The sequence below is a fragment of the Coturnix japonica genome, unplaced genomic scaffold (assembly GCF_054131305.1).
Source record: "Coturnix japonica strain WE unplaced genomic scaffold, WE-NBRP24 Scf043, whole genome shotgun sequence".
Lineage (NCBI taxonomy): Eukaryota > Metazoa > Chordata > Aves > Galliformes > Phasianidae > Coturnix > Coturnix japonica.
Window position 1 is genome coordinate 1647024 of NW_028188946.1, and position 22096 is coordinate 1669119.

Here is a 22096-nt window from a genome sequence, read left to right on the forward strand (position 1 = left end):
AGCGGAAGAAAACCAAGAAAAGCAGGGTTACAGCGGAAGAAAACCAAGAAAAGCAGGGTTAGAGCGGAAGAAAACCAAGGAAAGCAGGGTTAGAACCGAAGAAAACCAAGAAAAACAGGTTTAGAGCGGAAGAAAACCAAGAAAAGCAGGGTTAGAGCGGAAGAAAACCAGGAAAAGCAGGGTTAGAGCCGAAGAAAACCAAGAAAAGCAGGGTTGGAGCGGAAGAAAACCAAGAAAAGCTGGGTTAGAACGGAAGAAAACCAAGAAAAGCAGGGTTAGAACGGAAGAAAACCAAGAAAAGCAGGGTTAGAGCGGAAGAAAACCAGGAAAAGGTGGCTTAAAGCCGAAAAGAACCAAGAAAAACAGGGTTAGAGCAGAAGAAATCCAAGAAAAGCCGGGTAAGAACGGAAGAAAACCAAGAAAAAATATGTTAGAGCAGAAGAAAACCAAGAAAAGCAGGGTTAGAGCGGAAGAAAACCAAGAAAAGCAGGGTTAGAGCGGAAGAAAACCAAGAAAAGCAGGCTTAAAGCCGAAAAAAAACAAGAAAAACAGGGTTAGAACAGAAGAAAACCAAGAAAAGCCGAGTTAGAACGGAAGAAAACCAAGAAAAACAGGGTTAGAACAGAAGAAAACCAAGAAAAGCCGGGTTAGAACGGAAGAAAACCAAGAAAAACAGGTTTAGAACATAAGAAAAGCAAGAAAAGCCGGGTTAGAACGGAAGAAAACCAAGAAAAGCCGGGTTAGAACGGAAGAAAACCAAGAAAAAGCCAGGTTAGAACGGAAGAAAACCAAGAAAAACAGGGTTAGAGCCGAAAGAAAACAAGAAAAACAGGGTTAGAGCAGAAGAAAACCAAGAAAAGCCGGGTTAGAACGGAAGAATATCAAGAAAAACAGGGTTAGAGCCGAAAAAAAACAAGAAAACCCGGGTTAGAACGGAAGTAAACCAAGAAAAACGGGGTTAGAGCCGAAGAAAACCAAGAAAAACAGGGTTAGAACAGAAGGAATCTAAGAAAAACAGGGTTAGAGCCGAAGAAAACCAAGAAAAACAGGGTTAGAGCGGAAGAAAACCAAGAAAAACACGGTTAGAGCCGAAAAAAACCAAGAAAAACAGGGTTAGAGCGGAAGAAAACCAAGAAAAGCCTGGTAAGAACGGAAGAAAACATAGAAAAACAGGGTTAGATCAGAAGAAAACCAAGTAAAGCAGCGTTAGAGCGGAAGAAAACCAAGAAAAGCAGGGTTAGAGCGGAAGAAATCCAAGAAAAGCAGGGTTAGAACGAAAGAAAACAAAGAAAAGCAGGGTTAGAGCGGAAGAAAACCAAGAAAAGCAGGCTTAAAGCCGAAAATAACCAAGAAAATCAAGGTTAGAACAGAAGAAAACCTGGAAAAGCCGGGTTAGAACTGAAGAAAACCAGGAAAAGCAGAGTTAGAACGGAAGAAAACCAAGAAAAACAGGGTTAGGGCCGAAAAAAACCAAGAAAAACAGGGTTAGAGCAGAAGAAAACCAAGAAAACCCGGGTTAGAACGGAAGAAAACCAGGAAAAGCCGGGTTAGAACGGGAGAAAACCAAGAAAACCAGGGTTAGAGCCAAAGAAAACCAAGAAAAGCAGGGTTAGAGCGGAAGAAAACCAAGAAAAGCAGGGTTACAGCGGAAGAAAACCAAGAAAAGCAGGGTTAGAGCGGAAGAAAACCAAGGAAAGCAGGGTTAGAACCGAAGAAAACCAAGAAAAACAGGTTTAGAGCGGAAGAAAACCAAGAAAAGCAGGGTTAGAGCGGAAGAAAACCAGGAAAAGCAGGGTTAGAGCCGAAGAAAACCAAGAAAAGCAGGGTTGGAGCGGAAGAAAACCAAGAAAAGCTGGGTTAGAACGGAAGAAAACCAAGAAAAGCAGGGTTAGAACGGAAGAAAACCAAGAAAAGCAGGGTTAGAGCGGAAGAAAACCAGGAAAAGGTGGCTTAAAGTAGAAAAGAACCAAGAAAAACAGGGTTAGAGCAGAAGAAATCCAAGAAAAGCCGGGTAAGAACGGAAGAAAACCAAGAAAAAATATGTTAGAGCAGAAGAAAACCAAGAAAAGCAGGGTTAGAGCGGAAGAAAACCAAGAAAAGCAGGGTTAGAGCGGAAGAAAACCAAGAAAAGCAGGCTTAAAGCCGAAAAAAAACAAGAAAAACAGGGTTAGAACAGAAGAAAACCAAGAAAAGCCGAGTTAGAACGGAAGAAAACCAAGAAAAACAGGGTTAGAACAGAAGAAAACCAAGAAAAGCCGGGTTAGAACGGAAGAAAACCAAGAAAAACAGGTTTAGAACATAAGAAAAGCAAGAAAAGCCGGGTTAGAACGGAAGAAAACCAAGAAAAGCCGGGTTAGAACGGAAGAAAACCAAGAAAAAGCCAGGTTAGAACGGAAGAAAACCAAGAAAAACAGGGTTAGAGCCGAAAGAAAACAAGAAAAACAGGGTTAGAGCAGAAGAAAACCAAGAAAAGCCGGGTTAGAACGGAAGAATATCAAGAAAAACAGGGTTAGAGCCGAAAAAAAACAAGAAAACCCGGGTTAGAACGGAAGTAAACCAAGAAAAACGGGGTTAGAGCCGAAGAAAACCAAGAAAAACAGGGTTAGAACAGAAGGAATCTAAGAAAAACAGGGTTAGAGCCGAAGAAAACCAAGAAAAACAGGGTTAGAGCGGAAGAAAACCAAGAAAAACACGGTTAGAGCCGAAAAAAACCAAGAAAAACAGGGTTAGAGCGGAAGAAAACCAAGAAAAGCCTGGTAAGAACGGAAGAAAACATAGAAAAACAGGGTTAGATCAGAAGAAAACCAAGTAAAGCAGCGTTAGAGCGGAAGAAAACCAAGAAAAGCAGGGTTAGAGCGGAAGAAATCCAAGAAAAGCAGGGTTAGAACGAAAGAAAACAAAGAAAAGCAGGGTTAGAGCGGAAGAAAACCAAGAAAAGCAGGCTTAAAGCCGAAAATAACCAAGAAAATCAAGGTTAGAACAGAAGAAAACCTGGAAAAGCCGGGTTAGAACTGAAGAAAACCAGGAAAAGCAGAGTTAGAACGGAAGAAAACCAAGAAAAACAGGGTTAGGGCCGAAAAAAACCAAGAAAAACAGGGTTAGAGCAGAAGAAAACCAAGAAAACCCGGGTTAGAACGGAAGAAAACCAGGAAAAGCCGGGTTAGAACGGGAGAAAACCAAGAAAACCAGGGTTAGAGCCAAAGAAAACCAAGAAAAGCAGGGTTAGAGCGGAAGAAAACCAAGAAAAGCAGGGTTAGAGCGGAAAAAAACCAGGAAAAGCAGGGTTAGAGCCGAAGAAAACCAAGAAAAGCAGGGTTAGAGCGGAAGAAAACCAAGAAAAGCAGGGTTAGAGCGGAAGAAAACCAGGAAAAGCAGGGTTAGAACGGAAGAAAACCAAGAAAAACAGGGTTAGAGGCGAAAAAAACCAAGAAAAACAGGTTTAGAGCAGAAGAAAACCAAGAAAAGCCGGGTTAGATAGGAAGAAAACCAAGAAAAACAGGGTTAGAGCCGAAAAGAACCAAGAAAAACAGGGTTAGAGCAGAAGAAAACCAAGAAAAGCCGGGTTAGAACGGAAGAAAACCAGGAAAAGCCGGGTTAGAACGGAAGAAAACCAAGAAAAACAGGGTTAGGGCCGAAAAAAACCAAGAAAAACAGGGTTAGAGCAGAAGAAAACCAAGAAAACCCGGGTTAGAACGGAAGAAAACCAGGAAAAGCCGGGTTAGAACGGAAGAAAACCAAGAAAAACAGGGTTAGAGCCTAAAAAAAAACAAGAAAAACAGTGTTATAGCAGAAGAAAACCAAGAAAAACAGGGTTAGAGCGGAAGAAAACCAAGAAAAGCCGGGTTAGAACGGAAGAAAACCAGGAAATGCAGGGTTAGAGCAGAAGAAAACCAAGAAAAACAGGGTTAGAGCGGAAGAAAACCAAGAGAAACAGGGTTAGAGCCGAAAAAAACCAAGAAAAACAGGGTTAGAGCGGAAGAAAACCAAGAAAAGCCGGGTAAGAACGGAAGAAAACCAAGAAAAACAGGGTTAGATCAGAAGAAAACCAAGAAAAGCAGGGTTAGAGCGGAAGAAAACCAAGAAAAGCAGGCTTAGAGCCGAAAAAAACAAAGAAAAACAGGGTTAGAACAGAAGAAAACCAAGAAAAGCCGGGTTAGAACGGAAGAAAACCAAGAAAAGCAGAGTTAGAACGGAAGAAAACCAAGAAAAACAGGGTTAGAGCCGAAAAAAACCAAGAAAAACAGGGTTAGAGCAGAAGAAAACCAAGAAAAACAGGGTTAGAGCAGAAGAAAACCAAGAAAAGCCGGGTTAGAACGGAAGAAAACCAGGAAAAGCCAGGTTAGAACGGGAGAAAACCAAGAAAAACAGGGTTAGAGCCAAAGAAAACCAAGAAAAGCAGGGTTTGAGCGGAAGAAAACCAAGAAAAGCAGGGTTACAGCGGAAGAAAACCAAGAAAAGCAGGGTTAGAGCGGAAGAAAACCAAGGAAAGCAGGGTTAGAACCGAAGAAAACCAAGAAAAACAGGTTTAGAGCGGAAGAAAACCAAGAAAAGCAGGGTTAGAGCGGAAGAAAACCAGGAAAAGCAGGGTTAGAGCCGAAGAAAACCAAGAAAAGCAGGGTTGGAGCGGAAGAAAACCAAGAAAAGCTGGGTTAGAACGGAAGAAAACCAAGAAAAGCAGGGTTAGAACGGAAGAAAACCAAGAAAAGCAGGGTTAGAGCGGAAGAAAACCAGGAAAAGGTGGCTTAAAGCCGAAAAGAACCAAGAAAAACAGGGTTAGAGCAGAAGAAATCCAAGAAAAGCCGGGTAAGAACGGAAGAAAACCAAGAAAAAATATGTTAGAGCAGAAGAAAACCAAGAAAAGCAGGGTTAGAGCGGAAGAAAACCAAGAAAAGCAGGGTTAGAGCGGAAGAAAACCAAGAAAAGCAGGCTTAAAGCCGAAAAAAAACAAGAAAAACAGGGTTAGAACAGAAGAAAACCAAGAAAAGCCGAGTTAGAACGGAAGAAAACCAAGAAAAACAGGGTTAGAACAGAAGAAAACCAAGAAAAGCCGGGTTAGAACGGAAGAAAACCAAGAAAAACAGGTTTAGAACATAAGAAAAGCAAGAAAAGCCGGGTTAGAACGGAAGAAAACCAAGAAAAGCCGGGTTAGAACGGAAGAAAACCAAGAAAAAGCCAGGTTAGTACGGAAGAAAACCAAGAAAAACAGGGTTAGAGCCGAAAGAAAACAAGAAAAACAGGGTTAGAGCAGAAGAAAACCAAGAAAAGCCGGGTTAGAACGGAAGAATATCAAGAAAAACAGGGTTAGAGCCGAAAAAAAACAAGAAAACCCGGGTTAGAACGGAAGTAAACCAAGAAAAACGGGGTTAGAGCCGAAGAAAACCAAGAAAAACAGGGTTAGAACAGAAGGAATCTAAGAAAAACAGGGTTAGAGCCGAAGAAAACCAAGAAAAACAGGGTTAGAGCGGAAGAAAACCAAGAAAAACACGGTTAGAGCCGAAAAAAACCAAGAAAAACAGGGTTAGAGCGGAAGAAAACCAAGAAAAGCCTGGTAAGAACGGAAGAAAACATAGAAAAACAGGGTTAGATCAGAAGAAAACCAAGTAAAGCAGCGTTAGAGCGGAAGAAAACCAAGAAAAGCAGGGTTAGAGCGGAAGAAATCCAAGAAAAGCAGGGTTAGAACGAAAGAAAACAAAGAAAAGCAGGGTTAGAGCGGAAGAAAACCAAGAAAAGCAGGCTTAAAGCCGAAAATAACCAAGAAAATCAAGGTTAGAACAGAAGAAAACCTGGAAAAGCCGGGTTAGAACTGAAGAAAACCAGGAAAAGCAGAGTTAGAACGGAAGAAAACCAAGAAAAACAGGGTTAGGGCCGAAAAAAACCAAGAAAAACAGGGTTAGAGCAGAAGAAAACCAAGAAAACCCGGGTTAGAACGGAAGAAAACCAGGAAAAGCCGGGTTAGAACGGGAGAAAACCAAGAAAACCAGGGTTAGAGCCAAAGAAAACCAAGAAAAGCAGGGTTAGAGCGGAAGAAAACCAAGAAAAGCAGGGTTAGAGCGGAAAAAAACCAGGAAAAGCAGGGTTAGAGCCGAAGAAAACCAAGAAAAGCAGGGTTAGAGCGGAAGAAAACCAAGAAAAGCAGGGTTAGAGCGGAAGAAAACCAGGAAAAGCAGGGTTAGAACGGAAGAAAACCAAGAAAAACAGGGTTAGAGGCGAAAAAAACCAAGAAAAACAGGTTTAGAGCAGAAGAAAACCAAGAAAAGCCGGGTTAGATAGGAAGAAAACCAAGAAAAACAGGGTTAGAGCCGAAAAGAACCAAGAAAAACAGGGTTAGAGCAGAAGAAAACCAAGAAAAGCCGGGTTAGAACGGAAGAAAACCAGGAAAAGCCGGGTTAGAACGGAAGAAAACCAAGAAAAACAGGGTTAGAGCCGAAAAAAACCAAGAAAAACAGTGTTATAGCAGAAGAAAACCAAGAAAAGCCGGGTTAGAACGGAAGAAAACCAAGAAAAACAGGGTTAGAGCGGAAGAAAACCAAGAAAAACAGTGTTAGAGCCGAAAAAAACCAACAAAAACAGGGTTAGAGCGGAAGAAAACCAAGAAAAGCCGGGTTAGAACGGAAGAAAACCAAGAAAAGCCGGGTTAGAACGGAAGAAAACCAAGAAAAACAGGGTTAGAGCCGAAAGAAAACAAGAAAAACAGGGTTAGAGCAGAAGAAAACCAAGAAAAGCCGGGTTAGAACGGAAGAATACCAAGAAAAACAGGGTTAGAGCCGAAAAAAAACAAGAAAAACAGGGTTAGAGCCGAAGAAAACCAAGAAAAGCAGGGTTACAGCGGAAGAAAACCAAGAAAAGCAGGGTTAGAACGGAAGAAAACCAAGAAAAGCAGTGTTAGAGCAAAAGAAAACCAAGAAAAGCCGGGTTAGAACGGAAGAAAACCAAGAAAAACAGGGTTAGAGGCGAAAAAAACCAAGAAAAACAGGGTTAGAGCAGAAGAAAACCAAGAAAAGCCGGGTTAGAACGGATGAAAACCAAGAAAAGCCGGGTTTGAGCGGAAGAAAACCAGGAAAAACAGGCTTAAAGCCAAAAAAAAACAAGAAAAACGGTGTTAGAACAGAAGAAAACCAAGAAAAGCCGGGTTAGAACGGGAGAAAACCAAGAAAAACAGGGTTAGAGCCAAAGAAAACCAAGAAAAGCCGGGTTAGAGCGGAAGAAAACCAAGAAAAGCAGGCTTAGAGCAGAAGAAAACCAAGAAAAGCCGGGTTAGAACGGAAGAAAACCAAGAAAAGCAGGGTTAGAACAGAAGAAAACCAAGAAAAACAGAATTAGAGCCAAAAAAAAACAAGAAAAACAGGGTTAGAGCAGAAGAAAACCAAGAAAAACAGGGTTAGAGCGGAAGAAAACCAAGAAAAGCCGGGTTAGAACGGAAGAAAACCAGGAAATGCAGGGTTAGAGCAGATGAAAACCAAGAAAAGCAGGGTTAGAACGGAAGAAAACCAAGAAAAGCAGGGTTAGAGCAGAAGAAAACCAGGAAAAGCAGGCTTAAAGCCGAAAAAAACCAAGAAAAACAGGGTTAGAGCAGAAGAAAACCAAGAAAAGCCGGGTTAGAACGGAAGAAAACCAAGAAAAACAGGGTTAGAGGCGAAAAAAACCAAGAAAAACAGGTTTAGAGCAGAAGAAAACCAAGAAAAGCCGGGTTAGAACGGAAGAAAACCAGGAAAATCCGGGTTAGAACGGAAGAAAAGCAAGAAAAACAGGGTTAGACCCGAAGGAAAACCAAGAAAAACAGGGTTAGAGCAGAAGAAAACCAAGAAAAGCCGGGTTAGAACGGAAGAAAACCAAGAAAAGCCGGGTTAGAGCGGAAGAAAACCAAGAAAAACAGGGTTAGAGCCGAAAGAAAACAAGAAAAACAGGGTTAGAGCAGAAGAAAACCAAGAAAAGCCGGGTTAGAACGGAAGAATACCAAGAAAAACAGGGTTAGAGCCGAAAAAAAACAAGAAAAACAGGGTTAGAGCCGAAGAAAACCAAGAAAAGCAGGGTTACAGCGGAAGAAAACCAAGAAAAGCAGGGTTAGAACGGAAGAAAACCAAGAAAAGCAGTGTAAGAGCAAAAGAAAACCAAGAAAAGCCGGGTTAGAACGGAAGAAAACCAAGAAAAACAGGGTTAGAGGCGAAAAAAACCAAGAAAACAGGGTTAGACCAGAAGAAAACCAAGAAAAGCCGGGTTAGAACGGATGAAAACCAAGAAAAGCCGGGTTTGAGCGGAAGAAAACCAGGAAAAACAGGCTTAAAGCCAAAAAAAAACAAGAAAAACGGTGTTAGAACAGAAGAAAACCAAGAAAAGCCGGGTTAGAACGGAAGAAAACCAAGAAAAGCCGGGTTAGAACGGAAGAAAAACAAGAAAAACAGGGTTAGAGCCGAAAAAAAACAAGAAAAACAGGGTTAGAACAGAAGAAAACCAAGAAAAGCCGAGTTAGAACGGAAGAAAACCAGGAAAAGCCGGGTTAGAACGGAAGAAAACCAAGAAAAACAGGGTTAGAGCCTAAAAAAAACCAAGAAAAACAGGGTTAGAGCAGAAGAAAACCAAGAAAAACAGGGTTAGAGCGGAAGAAAACCAAGAAAAGCCGGGTTAGAACGGAAGAAAACCAGGAAATGCAGGGTTAGAGCAGATGAAAACCAAGAAAAGCAGGGTTAGAACGGAAGAAAACCAAGAAAAGCAGGGTTAGAGCAGAAGAAAACCAGGAAAAGCAGGCTTAAAGCCGAAAAAAACCAAGAAAAACAGGGTTAGAGCAGAAGAAAACCAAGAAAAGCCGGGTTAGAACGGAAGAAAACCAAGAAAAACAGGGTTAGAGGCGAAAAAAACCAAGAAAAACAGGTTTAGAGCAGAAGAAAACCAAGAAAAGCCGGGTTAGAACGGAAGAAAACCAGGAAAATCCGGGTTAGAACGGAAGAAAAGCAAGAAAAACAGGGTTAGACCCGAAGGAAAACCAAGAAAAACAGGGTTAGAGCAGAAGAAAACCAAGAAAAGCCGGGTTAGAACGGAAGAAAACCAAGAAAAGCCGGGTTAGAGCGGAAGAAAACCAGGAAAAGCAGGCTTAAAGCCGAAAAAAAACAAGAAAAACAGGGTTAGAGCAGAAGAAAACCAAGAGAAGCCGGGTTAGAACGGAAGAAAACCAAGAAAAGCCGGGTTAGAACGGAAGAAAACCAAGAAAAACAGGGTTAGAGCCAAAAAAAAACAAGAAAAACAGGGTTAGAACAGAAGAAAACCAAGAAAAGCCGGGTTAGAACGGAAGAAAACCAGGAAAAGCCGGGTTAGAACGGAAGAAAACCAAGAAAAACAGGGTTAGAGCCTAAAAAAAAACAAGAAAATCAGGGTTAGAGCAGAAGAAAACCAAGAAAAACAGGGTTAGTGTGGAAGAAAACCAAGAAAAGCCGGGTTAGAACGGAAGAAAACCAGGAAATGCAGGGTTAGAGCAGAAGAAAACCAAGAAAAGCAGGGTTAGAACAGAAGAAAACCAAGAAAAGCAGGGTTAGAGCAGAAGAAAACCAGGAAAAGCAGGCTTAAAGCCAAAAAAAACCAAAAAAAACAGGGTTAGAGCAGAAGAAAACCAAGAAAAGCCGGGTTAGAACGGAAGAAAACCAGGAAAAGCCGGGTTAGAACGGGAGAAAACCAAGAAAAACAGGGTTAGAGCCAAAGAAAACCAAGAAAAGCCGGGTTAGAGCGGAAGAAAACCAAGAAAAGCAGGCTTAGAGCAGAAGAAAACCAAGAAAAGCCGGGTTAGAACGGAAGAAAACCAAGAAAAGCAGGGTTAGAACAGAAGAAAACCAAGAAAAACAGAATTAGAGCCAAAAAAAAACAAGAAAAACAGGGTTAGAACAGAAGAAAACCAAGAAAAGCCGGGTTAGAACGGAAGAAAACCAGGAAAAGCAGGGTTAGAGCGGAAGAAAACCAAGAAAAGCAGGGTTAGAGCGGAAGAAAACCAAGAAAAGCAGGGTTAGAGCGGAAGAAAACCAAGAAAAGCAGGGTTAGAACCGAAGAAAACCAAGAAAAACAGGTTTAGAGCGGAAGAAAACCAAGAAAAGCAGGGTTAGAGCGGAAGAAAACCAAGAAAAGCAGGGTTAGAGCCGAAGAAAACCAAGAAAAGCAGGGTTGGAGCGGAAGAAAATCAAGAAAAACAGGGTTAGAGCAGAAGAAAACCAAGAAAAGCCGGGTTAGAACGGAAGAAAACCAAGAAAAGCCGGGTTAGAACGGAAGAAAACCAGGAAAAGCAGGCTTAAAGCCGAAAAAAAACAAGAAAAACGGTGTTAGAACAGAAGAAAACCAAGAAAAGCCGGGTAAGAACGGAAGAAAACCATGAAAAAAAATGTTAGAGCAGAAGAAAACCAAGAAAAGCAGGGTTACAGCGGAAGAAAACCAAGAAAAACAGGTTTAGAACATAAGAAGACTAAGAAAAGCCGGGTTAGAACGGAAGAAAACCAAGAAAAGCCGGGTTAGAACAGAAGAAAACCAAGAAAAGCCGGGTTAGAGAGGAAGAAAACCAAGAAAAACAGGGTTAGAGCCGAAGAAAATCAAGAAAAACAGGGTTAGAGCAGAAGAAAACCAAGAAAAGCCGGGTTAGAACGGAAGAAAACCAAGAAAAGCCGGGTTAGAACGGAAGAAAACCAGGAAAAGCAGGCTTAAAGCCGAAAAAAAACAAGAAAAACGGTGTTAGAACAGAAGAAAACCAAGAAAAGCCGGGTAAGAACGGAAGAAAACCATGAAAAAAAATGTTAGAGCAGAAGAAAACCAAGAAAAGCAGGGTTACAGCGGAAGAAAACCAAGAAAAACAGGGTTAGAGCGGAAGAAAACCAAGAAAAGCTGGGTTAGAACGGAAGAAAACCAAGAAAAGCAGGGTTAGAACGGAAGAAAACCAAGAAAAGCAGGGTTAGAGCGGAAGAAAACCAGGAAAAGGATGTTTAAAGCCGAAAAGAACCAAGAAAAACAGGGTTAGAGCAGAAGAAAACCAAGAATAGCCGGGTAAGAACGGAAGAAAACCATGAAAAAAAATGTTAGAGCAGAAGAAAACCAAGAAAAGCAGGGTTACAGCGGAAGAAAACCAAGAAAAACAGGGTTAGAGCGGAAGAAAACCAAGAAAAGCAGGCTTAAAGCCGAAAAAAAACAAGAAAAACAGGGTTAGAACAGAAGAAAACCAAGAAAAGCCGGGTTAGAACGGAAGAAAACCAGGAAAAGCCGGGTTAGAACGGAAGAAAACCAAGAAAAACAGGGTTAGAGCCGAAAAAAAACAAGAAAAACAGGGTTAGAACAGAAGAAAACCAAGAAAAGCCGGGTTAGAACGGAAGAAAACCAGGAAAAGCCGGGTTAGAACGGAAGAAAACCAAGAAAAGCCGGGTTAGAACGGAAGAAAACCAAGAAAAACAGGTTTAGAACATAAGAAGACTAAGAAAAGCCGGGTTAGAACGGAAGAAAACCAAGAAAAGCCGGGTTAGAACAGAAGAAAACCAAGAAAAGCCGGGTTAGAGAGGAAGAAAACCAAGAAAAACAGGGTTAGAGCCGAAGAAAATCAAGAAAAACAGGGTTAGAGCAGAAGAAAACCAAGAAAAGCCGGGTTAGAACGGAAGAAAACCAAGAAAAGCCGGGTTAGAACGGAAGAAAACCAGGAAAAGCAGGCTTAAAGCCGAAAAAAAACAAGAAAAACGGTGTTAGAACAGAAGAAAACCAAGAAAAGCCGGGTAAGAACGGAAGAAAACCATGAAAAAAAATGTTAGAGCAGAAGAAAACCAAGAAAAGCAGGTTTAGAACATAAGAAGACTAAGAAAAGCCGGGTTAGAACGGAAGAAAACCAAGAAAAGCCGGGTTAGAACAGAAGAAAACCAAGAAAAGCCGGGTTAGAGAGGAAGAAAACCAAGAAAAACAGGGTTAGAGCCGAAGAAAATCAAGAAAAACAGGGTTAGAGCAGAAGAAAACCAAGAAAAGCCGGGTTAGAACGGAAGAAAACCAGGAAAAGCAGGCTTAAAGCCGAAAAAAAACAAGAAAAACGGTGTTAGAACAGAAGAAAACCAAGAAAAGCCGGGTAAGAACGGAAGAAAACCATGAAAAAAAATGTTAGAGCAGAAGAAAACCAAGAAAAGCAGGGTTACAGCGGAAGAAAACCAAGAAAAACAGGGTTAGAGCGGAAGAAAACCAAGAAAAGCAGGCTTAAAGCCGAAAAAAAACAAGAAAAACAGGGTTAGAACAGAAGAAAACCAAGAAAAGCCGGGTTAGAACGGAAGAAAACCAGGAAAAGCCGGGTTAGAACGGAAGAAAACCAAGAAAAGCCGGGTTAGAACGGAAGAAAACCAAGAAAAACAGGTTTAGAACATAAGAAGACTAAGAAAAGCCGGGTTAGAACGGAAGAAAACCAAGAAAAGCCGGGTTAGAACAGAAGAAAACCAAGAAAAACAGGCTTAGAGCAGAAGAAAACCAAGAAAAGCCGGGTTAGAACGGAAGAAAACCAAGAAAAGCAGGGTTAGAACAGAAGAAAACCAAGAAAAACAGAATTAGAGCCAAAAAAAAACAAGAAAAACAGGGTTAGAACAGAAGAAAACCAAGAAAAGCCGGGTTAGAACGGAAGAAAACCAGGAAAAGCAGGGTTAGAGCGGAAGAAAACCAAGAAAAGCAGGGTTAGAGCGGAAGAAAACCAAGAAAAGCAGGGTTAGAGCGGAAGAAAACCAAGAAAAGCAGGGTTAGAACCGAAGAAAACCAAGAAAAACAGGTTTAGAGCGGAAGAAAACCAAGAAAAGCAGGGTTAGAGCGGAAGAAAACCAAGAAAAGCAGGGTTAGAGCCGAAGAAAACCAAGAAAAGCAGGGTTGGAGCGGAAGAAAACCAAGAAAAGCTGGGTTAGAACGGAAGAAAACCAAGAAAAGCAGGGTTAGAACGGAAGAAAACCAAGAAAAGCAGGGTTAGAGCGGAAGAAAACCAGGAAAAGGATGTTTAAAGCCGAAAAGAACCAAGAAAAACAGGGTTAGAGCAGAAGAAAACCAAGAATAGCCGGGTAAGAACGGAAGAAAACCATGAAAAAAAATGTTAGAGCAGAAGAAAACCAAGAAAAGCAGGGTTACAGCGGAAGAAAACCAAGAAAAACAGGGTTAGAGCGGAAGAAAACCAAGAAAAGCAGGCTTAAAGCCGAAAAAAAACAAGAAAAACAGGGTTAGAACAGAAGAAAACCAAGAAAAGCCGGGTTAGAACGGAAGAAAACCAGGAAAAGCCGGGTTAGAACGGAAGAAAACCAAGAAAAACAGGGTTAGAGCCGAAAAAAAACAAGAAAAACAGGGTTAGAACAGAAGAAAACCAAGAAAAGCCGGGTTAGAACGGAAGAAAACCAGGAAAAGCCGGGTTAGAACGGAAGAAAACCAAGAAAAGCCGGGTTAGAACGGAAGAAAACCAAGAAAAACAGGTTTAGAACATAAGAAGACTAAGAAAAGCCGGGTTAGAACGGAAGAAAACCAAGAAAAGCCGGGTTAGAACAGAAGAAAACCAAGAAAAGCCGGGTTAGAGAGGAAGAAAACCAAGAAAAACAGGGTTAGAGCCGAAGAAAATCAAGAAAAACAGGGTTAGAGCAGAAGAAAACCAAGAAAAGCCGGGTTAGAACGGAAGAAAACCAAGAAAAGCCGGGTTAGAACGGAAGAAAACCAGGAAAAGCAGGCTTAAAGCCGAAAAAAAACAAGAAAAACGGTGTTAGAACAGAAGAAAACCAAGAAAAGCCGGGTAAGAACGGAAGAAAACCATGAAAAAAAATGTTAGAGCAGAAGAAAACCAAGAAAAGCAGGGTTACAGCGGAAGAAAACCAAGAAAAACAGGGTTAGAGCGGAAGAAAACCAAGAAAAGCAGGCTTAAAGCCGAAAAAAAACAAGAAAAACAGGGTTAGAACAGAAGAAAACCAAGAAAAGCCGGGTTAGAACGGAAGAAAACCAGGAAAAGCCGGGTTAGAACGGAAGAAAACCAAGAAAAACAGGGTTAGAGCCGAAAAAAAACAAGAAAAACAGGGTTAGAACAGAAGAAAACCAAGAAAAGCCGGGTTAGAACGGAAGAAAACCAGGAAAAGCCGGGTTAGAACGGAAGAAAACCAAGAAAAGCCGGGTTAGAACGGAAGAAAACCAAGAAAAACAGGTTTAGAACATAAGAAGACTAAGAAAAGCCGGGTTAGAACGGAAGAAAACCAAGAAAAGCCGGGTTAGAACAGAAGAAAACCAAGAAAAACAGGCTTAGAGCAGAAGAAAACCAAGAAAAGCCGGGTTAGAACGGAAGAAAACCAAGAAAAGCAGGGTTAGAACAGAAGAAAACCAAGAAAAACAGAATTAGAGCCAAAAAAAAACAAGAAAAACAGGGTTAGAACAGAAGAAAACCAAGAAAAGCCGGGTTAGAACGGAAGAAAACCAGGAAAAGCAGGGTTAGAGCGGAAGAAAACCAAGAAAAGCAGGGTTAGAGCGGAAGAAAACCAAGAAAAGCAGGGTTAGAGCGGAAGAAAACCAAGAAAAGCAGGGTTAGAACCGAAGAAAACCAAGAAAAACAGGTTTAGAGCGGAAGAAAACCAAGAAAAGCAGGGTTAGAGCGGAAGAAAACCAAGAAAAGCAGGGTTAGAGCCGAAGAAAACCAAGAAAAGCAGGGTTGGAGCGGAAGAAAACCAAGAAAAGCTGGGTTAGAACGGAAGAAAACCAAGAAAAGCAGGGTTAGAACGGAAGAAAACCAAGAAAAGCAGGGTTAGAGCGGAAGAAAACCAGGAAAAGGATGTTTAAAGCCGAAAAGAACCAAGAAAAACAGGGTTAGAGCAGAAGAAAACCAAGAATAGCCGGGTAAGAACGGAAGAAAACCATGAAAAAAAATGTTAGAGCAGAAGAAAACCAAGAAAAGCAGGGTTACAGCGGAAGAAAACCAAGAAAAACAGGGTTAGAGCGGAAGAAAACCAAGAAAAGCAGGCTTAAAGCCGAAAAAAAACAAGAAAAACAGGGTTAGAACAGAAGAAAACCAAGAAAAGCCGGGTTAGAACGGAAGAAAACCAGGAAAAGCCGGGTTAGAACGGAAGAAAACCAAGAAAAACAGGGTTAGAGCCGAAAAAAAACAAGAAAAACAGGGTTAGAACAGAAGAAAACCAAGAAAAGCCGGGTTAGAACGGAAGAAAACCAGGAAAAGCCGGGTTAGAACGGAAGAAAACCAAGAAAAGCCGGGTTAGAACGGAAGAAAACCAAGAAAAACAGGTTTAGAACATAAGAAGACTAAGAAAAGCCGGGTTAGAACGGAAGAAAACCAAGAAAAGCCGGGTTAGAACAGAAGAAAACCAAGAAAAACAGGCTTAGAGCAGAAGAAAACCAAGAAAAGCCGGGTTAGAACGGAAGAAAACCAAGAAAAGCAGGGTTAGAACAGAAGAAAACCAAGAAAAACAGAATTAGAGCCAAAAAAAAACAAGAAAAACAGGGTTAGAACAGAAGAAAACCAAGAAAAGCCGGGTTAGAACGGAAGAAAACCAAGAAAAGCCGGGTTAGAACGGAAGAAAACCAAGAAAAGCAGGGTTAGAACGAAAGAAAACCAGGAAAAGCAGGCTTAAAGCCGAAAAAAAACAAGAAAAACGGTGTTAGAACAGAAGAAAACCAAGAAAAGCCGGGTTGGAACGGAAGAAAACCAAGAAAAGCTGGGTTAGAACGGAAGAAAACCAAGAAAAACAGGGTTAGAGCCGAAAAAAAACAAGAAAAACAGGGTTAGAGCGGAAGAAAACCAAGAAAAGCCGGGTTAGAACGGAAGAAAACCAAGAAAAACAGGGTTAGAGCCGAAAGAAAACAAGAAAAACAGGGTTAGAGCAGAAGAAACCAAGAAAAGCCGGGTTAGAACGGAAGAATACCAAGAAAAACAGGGTTAGAGCCGAAAAAAACCAAGAAAAACAGGGTTAGAGCAGAAGAAAACCAAGAAAAGCAGGGTTAGAGCGGAAGAAAACCAAGAAAAGCAGGGTTAGAACGGAAGAAAACCAAGAAAAGCAGGGTTAGAGCGGAAGAAAACCAGGAAAAGCAGGCTTAAAGCCGAAAAAAACCAAGAAAGGAAGGGTTAGAACAGAAGAAAACCAAGAAAAGCCGGGTTAGATAGGAAGAAAACCAGGAAAATCCGGGTTAGAACGGAAGAAAACCAAGAAAAACAGGGTTAGAGCCGAAAAAAAACAAGAAAAACAGGGTTAGAGCAGAAGAAAACCAAGAAAAGACGGGTTAGAACGGAAGAAAACCAAGAAAAGCCGGGTTAGAGAGGAAGAAAACCAAGAAAAACAGGGTTAGAGCCGAAGAAAATCAAGAAAAACAGGGTTAGAGCAGAAGAAAACCAAGAAAAGCCGGGTTAGAACGGAAGAAAACCAAGAAAAGCCGGGTTAGAACGGAAGAAAACCAGGAAAAGCAGGCTTAAAGCCGAAAAAAAACAAGAAAAACGGTGTTAGAACAGAAGAAAACCAAGAAAAGCCGGGTTGGAACGGAAGAAAACCAAGAAAAGCCGGGTTAGAACGGAAGAAAACCAAGAAAAACAGGGTTAGAGCCGAAAAAAAACAAGAAAAACAGGGTTAGAGCGGAAGAAAACCAAGAAAAGCCGGCTAAGAACGGAAGAAAACCAAGAAAAGCCGGGTTAGAACGGAAGAAAACCAAGAAAAACAGGGTTAGAGCCGAAAGAAAACAAGAAAAACAGGGTTAGAGCAGAAGAAAACCAAGAAAAGCCGGGTTAGAACGGAAGAATACCAAGAAAAACAGGGTTAGAGCCGAAAAAAACCAAGAAAAACAGGGTTAGAGCCGAAGAAAACCAAGAAAAGCAGGGTTAGAGCGGAAGAAAACCAAGAAAAGCAGGGTTAGAACGGAAGAAAACCAGGAAAAGCCGGGTTAGAACGGAAGAAAACCAAGAAAAACAGGGTTAGAGCCTAAAAAAAAACAAGAAAAACAGGGTTAGAGCAGAAGAAAACCAAGAAAAACATGGTTAGAGCGGAAGAAAACCAAGAAAAGCCGGGTTAGAACGGAAGAAAACCAGGAAATGCAGGGTTAGAGCAGAAGAAAACCAAGAAAAACAGGGTTAGAGCCGAAAGAAAACAAGAAAAACAGGGTTAGAGCAGAAGAAAACCAAGAAAAACAGGGTTAGAGCGGAAGAAAACCAAGAAAAGCCGGGTAAGAACGGAAGAAAACCAAGAAAAACAGGGTTAGATCAGAAGAAAACCAAGAAAAGCAGGGTTAGAGCGGAAGAAAACCAAGAAAAGCAGGCTTAGAGCCGAAAAAAACAAAGAAAAACAGGGTTAGAACAGAAGAAAACCAAGAAAAGCCGGGTTAGAACGGAAGAAAACCAAGAAAAGCAGAGTTAGAACGGAAGAAAACTAAGAAAAACAGGGTTAGAGCCGAAAAAAACCAAGAAAAACAGGGTTAGAGCAGAAGAAAACCAAGAAAAACAGGGTTAGAGCTGAAAATAACCAAGAAAAACAGGGTTAGAGCAGAAGAAAACCAAGAAAAGCCGGGTTAGAACGGAAGAAAACCAGGAAAAGCCGGGTTAGAACGGGAGAAAACCAAGAAAAACAGGGTTAGAGCCAAAGAAAACCAAGAATAGCCGGGTTAGAGCGGAAGAAAACCAGGAAAAGCAGGGTTAGAGCGGAAGAAAACCAAGAAAAGCCGGGTTAGAGCGGAAGAAAACCAAGAAAAGCAGGGTTAGAACCGAAGAAAACCAAGAAAAACAGGTTTAGAGCGGAAGAAAACCAAGAAAAGCAGGGTTAGAGCGGAAGAAAACTAAGAAAAGCAGGGTTAGAGCGGAAGAAAACCAAGAAAAGCTGGGTTAGAACAGAAGAAAACCAAGAAAAGCAGGGTTAGAACGGAAGAAAACCAAGAAAAGCAGGGTTAGAGCGGAAGAAAACCAGGAAAAGGAGGCTAAAGCCGAAAAGAACCAAGAAAAACAGGGTTAGAGCAGAAGAAAACCAAGAAAAGCCGGGTAAGAACTTAAGAAAACCAAGAAAAAAAATGTTAGAGCAGAAGAAAACCAAGAAAAGCAGGGTTACAGCGGAAGAAAACCAAGAAAAACAGGGTTAGAGCGGAAGAAAACCAAGAAAAGCAGGCTTAAAGCCGAAAATAAACAAGAAAAACAGGGTTAGAACAGAAGAAAACCAAGAAAAGCCGGGTTAGAATGGAAGAAAACCAGGAAAAGCCGGGTTAGAACGGAAGAAAACCAAGAAAAACAGGGTTAGAGCCGAAAAAAAACAAGAAAAACAGGGTTAGAACAGAAGAAAACCAAGAAAAGCCGGGTTAGAACGGAAGAAAACCAGGAAAAGCCGGGTTAGAACGAAAGAAAACCAAGAAAAGCCGGGTTAGAGCGGAAGAAAACCAGGAAAAGCAGGCTTAAAGCCAAAAAAAAACAAGAAAAACGGTGTTAGAACAGAAGAAATCCAAGAAAAGCCGGGTTGGAACGGAAGAAAACCAAGAAAAGCCGGGTTAGAACGGAAGAAAACCAAGAAAAACAGGGTTAGAGCGGAAGAAAAACAAAAAAAACAGGGTTAGAGCCGAAAAAAAATAATAAAAACAGGGTTAGAGCGGAAGAAAACCAAGAAAAGCCGGGTAAGAACGGAAGAAAACCAGGAAAAGCCAGGTTAGAACGGAAGAAAACCAAGAAAAACAGGGTTAGAGCCGAAAGAAAACAAGAAAAACAGGGTTAGAGCAGAAGAAACCAAGAAAAGCCGGGTTAGAACGGAAGAATACCAAGAAAAACAGGGTTAGAGCCGAAAAAAACCAAGAAAAACAGGGTTAGAGCAGAAGAAAACCAAGAAAAGCAGGGTTAGAGCGGAAGAAAACCAAGAAAAGCAGGGTTAGAACGGAAGAAAACCAAGAAAAGCAGGGTTAGAGCGGAAGAAAACCAGGAAAAGCAGGCTTAAAGCCGAAAGAAAACCAAGAAAAGAAGGGTTAGAGCAGAAGAAAACCAAGAAAAGCCGGGTTAGAACGGAAGAAAACCAAGAAAAACAGGGTTAGAGGCGAAAAAAACCAAGAAAAACAGGTTTAGAGCAGAAGAAAACCAAGAAAAGCCGGGTTAGATAGGAAGAAAACCAGGAAAATCCGGGTTAGAACGGAAGAAAACCAAGAAAAACAGGGTTAGAGCCGAAAAAAAACAAGAAAAACAGGGTTAGAGCAGAAGAAAACCAAGAAAAGACGGGTTAGAACGGAAGAAAACCAAGAAAAGCCGGGTTAGAGCGGAAGACAACCAAGAAAAACAGGGTTAGAGCCGAAGAAAATCAAGAAAAACAGGGTTAGAGCAGAAGAAAACCAAGAAAAGCCTGGTTAGAACGGAAGAAAACCAAGAAAAGCCGGGTTAGAACGGAAGAAAACCAAGAAAAACAGGGTTAGAGCCGAAAAAAAACAAGAAAAACAGGGTTAGAACAGAAGAAAACCAAGAAAAGCCGGGTTAGAACGGAAGAAAACCAGGAAAAGCCGGGTTAGAACGGAAGAAAACCAAGAAAAACAGGGTTAGAGCCTAAAAAAAAACAAGAAAAACAGTGTTATAGCAGAAGAAAACCAAGAAAAACAGGGTTAGAGCGGAAGAAAACCAAGAAAAGCCGGGTTAGAACGGAAGAAAACCAGGAAATGCAGGGTTAGAGCAGAAGAAAACCAAGAAAAACAGGGTTAGAGCGGAAGAAAACCAAGAGAAACAGGGTTAGAGCCGAAAAAAACCAAGAAAAACAGGGTTAGAGCGGAAGAAAACCAAGAAAAGCCGGGTAAGAACGGAAGAAAACCAAGAAAAACAGGGTTAGATCAGAAGAAAACCAAGAAAAGCAGGGTTAGAGCGGAAGAAAACCAAGAAAAGCAGGCTTAGAGCCGAAAAAAACAAAGAAAAACAGGGTTAGAACAGAAGAAAACCAAGAAAAGCCGGGTTAGAACGGAAGAAAACCAAGAAAAGCAGAGTTAGAACGGAAGAAAACCAAGAAAAACAGGGTTAGAGCCGAAAAAAACCAAGAAAAACAGGGTTAGAGCAGAAGAAAACCAAGAAAAACAGGGTTAGAGCAGAAGAAAACCAAGAAAAGCCGGGTTAGAACGGAAGAAAACCAGGAAAAGCCAGGTTAGAACGGGAGAAAACCAAGAAAAACAGGGTTAGAGCCAAAGAAAACCAAGAAAAGCAGGGTTTGAGCGGAAGAAAACCAAGAAAAGCAGGGTTACAGCGGAAGAAAACCAAGAAAAGCAGGGTTAGAGCGGAAGAAAACCAAGGAAAGCAGGGTTAGAACCGAAGAAAACCAAGAAAAACAGGTTTAGAGCGGAAGAAAACCAAGAAAAGCAGGGTTAGAGCGGAAGAAAACCAGGAAAAGCAGGGTTAGAGCCGAAGAAAACCAAGAAAAGCAGGGTTGGAGCGGAAGAAAACCAAGAAAAGCTGGGTTAGAACGGAAGAAAACCAAGAAAAGCAGGGTTAGAACGGAAGAAAACCAAGAAAAGCAGGGTTAGAGCGGAAGAAAACCAGGAAAAGGTGGCTTAAAGCCGAAAAGAACCAAGAAAAACAGGGTTAGAGCAGAAGAAATCCAAGAAAAGCCGGGTAAGAACGGAAGAAAACCAAGAAAAAATATGTTAGAGCAGAAGAAAACCAAGAAAAGCAGGGTTAGAGCGGAAGAAAACCAAGAAAAGCAGGGTTAGAGCGGAAGAAAACCAAGAAAAGCAGGCTTAAAGCCGAAAAAAAACAAGAAAAACAGGGTTAGAACAGAAGAAAACCAAGAAAAGCCGAGTTAGAACGGAAGAAAACCAAGAAAAACAGGGTTAGAACAGAAGAAAACCAAGAAAAGCCGGGTTAGAACGGAAGAAAACCAAGAAAAACAGGTTTAGAACATAAGAAAAGCAAGAAAAGCCGGGTTAGAACGGAAGAAAACCAAGAAAAGCCGGGTTAGAACGGAAGAAAACCAAGAAAAAGCAAGGTTAGAACGGAAGAAAACCAAGAAAAACAGGGTTAGAGCCGAAAGAAAACAAGAAAAACAGGGTTAGAGCAGAAGAAAACCAAGAAAAGCCGGGTTAGAACGGAAGAATATCAAGAAAAACAGGGTTAGAGCCGAAAAAAAACAAGAAAACCCGGGTTAGAACGGAAGTAAACCAAGAAAAACGGGGTTAGAGCGGAAGAAAACCAAGAAAAGCCGGGTTAGAACGGAAGAAAACCAGGAAAAGCCAGGTTAGAACGGGAGAAAACCAAGAAAAACAGGGTTAGAGCCAAAGAAAACCAAGAAAAGCAGGGTTTGAGCGGAAGAAAACCAAGAAAAGCAGGGTTACAGCGGAAGAAAACCAAGAAAAGCAGGGTTAGAGCGGAAGAAAACCAAGGAAAGCAGGGTTAGAACCGAAGAAAACCAAGAAAAACAGGTTTAGAGCGGAAGAAAACCAAGAAAAGCAGGGTTAGAGCGGAAGAAAACCAGGAAAAGCAGGGTTAGAGCCGAAGAAAACCAAGAAAAGCAGGGTTGGAGCGGAAGAAAACCAAGAAAAGCTGGGTTAGAACGGAAGAAAACCAAGAAAAGCTGGGTTAGAACGGAAGAAAACCAAGAAAAGCAGGGTTAGAGCGGAAGAAAACCAGGAAAAGGTGGCTTAAAGCCGAAAAGAACCAAGAAAAACAGGGTTAGAGCAGAAGAAATCCAAGAAAAGCCGGGTAAGAACGGAAGAAAACCAAGAAAAAATATGTTAGAGCAGAAGAAAACCAAGAAAAGCAGGGTTAGAGCGGAAGAAAACCAAGAAAAGCAGGGTTAGAGCGGAAGAAAACCAAGAAAAGCAGGCTTAAAGCCGAAAAAAAACAAGAAAAACAGGGTTAGAACAGAAGAAAACCAAGAAAAGCCGAGTTAGAACGGAAGAAAACCAAGAAAAACAGGGTTAGAACAGAAGAAAACCAAGAAAAGCCGGGTTAGAACGGAAGAAAACCAAGAAAAACAGGTTTAGAACATAAGAAAAGCAAGAAAAGCCGGGTTAGAACGGAACAAAACCAAGAAAAGCCGGGTTAGAACGGAAGAAAACCAAGAAAAAGCAAGGTTAGAACGGAAGAAAACCAAGAAAAACAGGGTTAGAGCCGAAAGAAAACAAGAAAAACAGGGTTAGAGCAGAAGAAAACCAAGAAAAGCCGGGTTAGAACGGAAGAATATCA